We start from the raw sequence: 4,729 nt of genomic DNA on the forward strand, positions 1-4,729 counted from the left end.
TGGACACCATGAAGATAAGGTTGCGACAATCAGAGAAGTCGCTCGGAAACTTGATATAAGTAGAAGGCGTTCATGCACTTTCCTATTGTGATATTTCTCCCACAAAGGTGTTTGGGATGATAAATGAAATTCACAATGAGATACAATCTACACAACAAAAAAAATCCTAGCGCAAGGAAATTGCAATAGTAAATACAAGTGTTGTGGTGAATTAAGAACTTTGATGATATTGAGAGTTAATTACTCTCTCAATATTATCTCATGATAGGAAGAACAAGAATGAGAGTATTCTTAAGAGAGAAATCATAAATGATATGAAATTGGGATGGAATGTCCCTTGGCATGCAACCTCTATTTATAGAGCTATGCATCAAACGATACCTCCTTTTGAAAAACAAAAGTGTTTCACCAAGCAAAGCTCATGAATCAAAGTAATGTTTCACCAAGCAAAGCTTACGAACCAAAGTAATGTTTCACCAATCAAAGCTTATGAATCAAAGTAATGATTCATCAAACAAAACTTATGAATCAAAGTAATGATTCATCAAACAAAAGTTATGAATCAAAGTAATAATTAATCAAATTCTTTGAGGCATTTAATTTGGACTTATAATATATTTATTTAGTCCCACTACTATACTAAATATATAGTATATACAAATCTAGGTCTATATACTCTAAATGTTCAACACTTTTGAGTGGAAAATTCCTTTTAATGCTTATGACACATAAAATCACACCTACGGGTGAAATCTATGGGAGCGTTAATGATAAATTAAAGTCTTTTATAAACTTAGTCCACATTATATTAATGTGTACTAATTTAATATTAGAAGGCATTTTCTAACAGAGGCGGACCCAAATAGATGCCCGGGGTAGCCCAGGCACCCCATTAAAATGTTAAAAAAAAAAAAAAAAAAAAAAAAAAAAAAACGCAACCTCAGGAATATTATAGTTGTCCAAGCTGTGTTGCTTACCACTGAGCCATATGCAATTTACTAATGTTTTTGACAGCCACTACTATATCTCCTATTAATATTATTAGTTGGAATTATAAAGCAATTGACCTCTGTCATTCCACTGGAAAACAATGAATTTTCGAACCCCAACTCACTGATCATTCCCTCTCACGACTAAGTAAAATTTGTAATTTAATTTTGTAAATTGTAGTGTTAAAAAATGATTGATTAATTATTTTATGGTATTAACTGTTTTTATGAAAATTTATGACATTAAATTTGTTTTTACCGCGTATGTGTACATGTGTAATTGTTCGTTTATTGATTCCTTAATACTTGATGATAATAATTGTAAATCTATAACACAAACATGTTCACAATTTTGCAGGTTAGTTGATAACACAATTAAATTCACAATTTTGTTAGAGATAAGATGTTTTCTTTATTTTGATATATAGTAACGGCTAATAAATTAGTGGAGTTTTATTTATTTTTTTGTGTTTTATATGCATCATTGTATCTCTGGCTCGTTTGGTTAGTGGTACTAAATGGTGGAAATGGGAATGATTTATAGTGTAAAATTTCATCAAAAGTTCCATGTCATTCCCATGGTAATGAAACTTTGATCACAAAAATTTGTTTTCGTTTACAAATTTCTATTACCATCTAAAACTACCTCTCCCAATGGTAATGCATTGGAATAAATTTTATGAAAAAAATGAGAGGATTGAAGTTGGACAAGCATGGCCAAGAGATTTTTCAACCAAAATTACACAATTTTTCATTCTTATTACCACTATTTATTACCACCTACCAAACAGGCCACTCATGCTTTATCGAGTAATGAAAGATTAAATATTGGTTAAATTGGACTTTAAAATACATATGATAAAATATTGTGCAACCCCATTTCTAGAATCCTGGGTCCGCCCCTGTTTCCTAATAATTGAACTTGTCAAGTAAAAATACTTAATTTTAATACACTTTGTTCCTTAAGTTGTTCCTATTTACCATTTTCGATAGCTACTTGTTGTTCACTCAAAGAATTTTTTTATTTATTTCACAAATTTACAGTTTTAGACATAATTAATCTTGTTTATCCTCATTTTAATATTTTGTTGATGCTTATGCTTCCCACATACGATATCCAATAACTTAATTTCATATTTTTATATTGCTTATGATCCTCGCATGTTTTCTACTAACTTTATATAAATATTTTTAATAGTTTCGGTTCCATATTTTTATCACTAACTTTATTTTATTATTTTTTTTAAATGCTTATGGTCTCATTTCTCTATTTAACTTATTATTCAATAAAAAATAATCTTCCATATAAAAAATTTTATTTTTCCTAATTCATATAAACATTTCTCATAAAAATAGCTTTAAAAAATCATAGTATCTTTTAATGTTAGTAGAGTATGTAGGATAAATATATTCAATCAGACAAACACCACTTCACTGCTACCACGGTACCACCTAGTGTACTTCAGTCACCTGAAGACAACGTTATTTATCATAGTTATTACTTAAACAAGCTATTTATTTATCATTCTTAATTTGTAATTAATTTTTATTCTATAAATTAAAATATAGTTAAATGAAATTTTGTTTGATTTCTCTCAACACAAAAATTGTTAATATCAAATTTTTATAATTTTCCATTATATATAATTAAAAATATTAAAAATTAAATTAGTGCAGTAGACTGTGTAAAAAGTAAAATAATAAAAGTATTTTGGAACGAGAAAGTACAATGATTTAGCTTTGACGGTATTAAATACTTCTAATTAGACAAATTTAGGAGAAAGATTTGCTTCATATTATTTTAGTTTACACTATAGTATTAGCTTTAAAAGGTATATTAAATAGTAAATACTAGATAGTGTCCGTGTGATGTACAATTTTTTAAAATTTTGTGACATTTGTATAAATTAAAAAATTAAAATTTTAAGAAATAAATTTTACATTATAGTTATATTTTATTTCACTCTAAACAATTGTATACCTTACGTACATTGTATGATATTTTACAATGTGTGCGCAGGTAATTGTAGAAATTTTGTTCATGACAAATAAATCACAATAAAAGACAAAAAGTATATTATTTTTTAATCATCTCAAAATATCCAATACATTAAATAATATCATTTAATAAATAAAATTAAAAAAATTATAAATAATTGAAAAAAAATGAAATAATATATATGATTCTCTTATACATTAAATGATGTGACCTAAAAAGTAAAAAAATAATAATTAGATGGTAGTAAAGTCAAAGATATAAAAATAAATCATAATAACAATGACATTATCATTGAGTTTTAGAAGGAAAACTTTTATTGAAAAAGTAACACTTAAGCAATTTCATAAAATGATGATATTAGCTGTGTTTTATTTTAGTAATAGTTATAAATTATAAATTATAGATTATAGATTATAAATTTTTTCTTAATAAGTATTACAATTAAATACTCCTTCCTATTCATCTTAAGAGTCTCATTTGACTTTTCACGGATTTTTAGGAGAGTCAAAAGTGGGACCCTAAGGGTAGGAAAGAGAGTGGTATTATGGGTTTTTAATGTAAGGAAGAAAAATTAGTATGGGTAGGAAAAGAGGGTATAATTGAAAATAGGATAAAACTACTAAGGGTATAAAAGTCAAAAACTCATGCCAAAAATAGAAATGGGACAATTAAGATAACTTGACCATAAAAGAAAAATGAGACACATAAGCTGAATAGGAGGAAGTACAATAATTAGAAAATATTTTATATCAGAAGTATTAAATGTGTGCACACTAATAAGAACCTAAGTCTATATTAGACTTTTACCAAATTTAATTTCTCTTCGAATTATTTATTTTGAATATTAGAATTGTCCTCATTATGTTGGGGTTTAGATTATATCAACGGAGGACCATAACCATGACAGTGACTGCACCACTTAGTATTACCACTTCATTCCATACCGTCAGTTCATTAGCAGCCAGCTGCCAAGATATTTTTTTTCTCTTTATTTTAATTCTTTTTGTCCTTTTATATATAAATATATGATAAACTTTTTTATTATGATCAACTGAAAATCAAGCGAAATCTTTAAGATTTTTTTGGCCAATGGCCACTATGCATGATCATGAAGATATTTTTTTGTAACTTTTATGTAATTTTCCACCATAAACAAATTGGTAAGCATGGTGTTCTGACTATTTTATTTAATTAAAAGTACTAGATAATAATGTATTTGATTTAAGAAAAATTGTCATAAAACATATAAAATAGCTTTTTTTTCAAGTAGTTAAAAAAATTCATTGTCAGTGTTAAAAAGTATCTAATAACATTTACTATTTATAGTATAATTAGATTTCCCACGTAGAACTCATATTTTTTTAAAAAAATTATCTAAGTGCAATACTGCCAAAAATACCAATTAAAAACCCAGAATTTTTTAAGGTCTGTCATTTTTTTTTGTTTTCGGTTTTTAGTTGTTTTTAAAAATATTAAAAACCAACAATAGGTAACAAAAAAGTATTTGATTAATTTTTTATTCATCATAGTACATAGTTCTAAAGATATTTTTTATTCATCATAATACATCACTCTAAAAATCAAAAAAAAAAGGACAGGATACCATAGTAATACCTAACACATCTTTGAATACATCAATATTCTTGTCAACCTTCTAATATTCTAGTTACATTTTGACAATTACTTTTCACAAAAAGTATTCCAGGCATTTTCTAACCAAAAAAAAAAAAAGAAAAACACT

The sequence above is a fragment of the Amaranthus tricolor genome, chromosome 11 (assembly GCF_026212465.1).
Source record: "Amaranthus tricolor cultivar Red isolate AtriRed21 chromosome 11, ASM2621246v1, whole genome shotgun sequence".
NCBI lineage: Eukaryota > Viridiplantae > Streptophyta > Magnoliopsida > Caryophyllales > Amaranthaceae > Amaranthus > Amaranthus tricolor.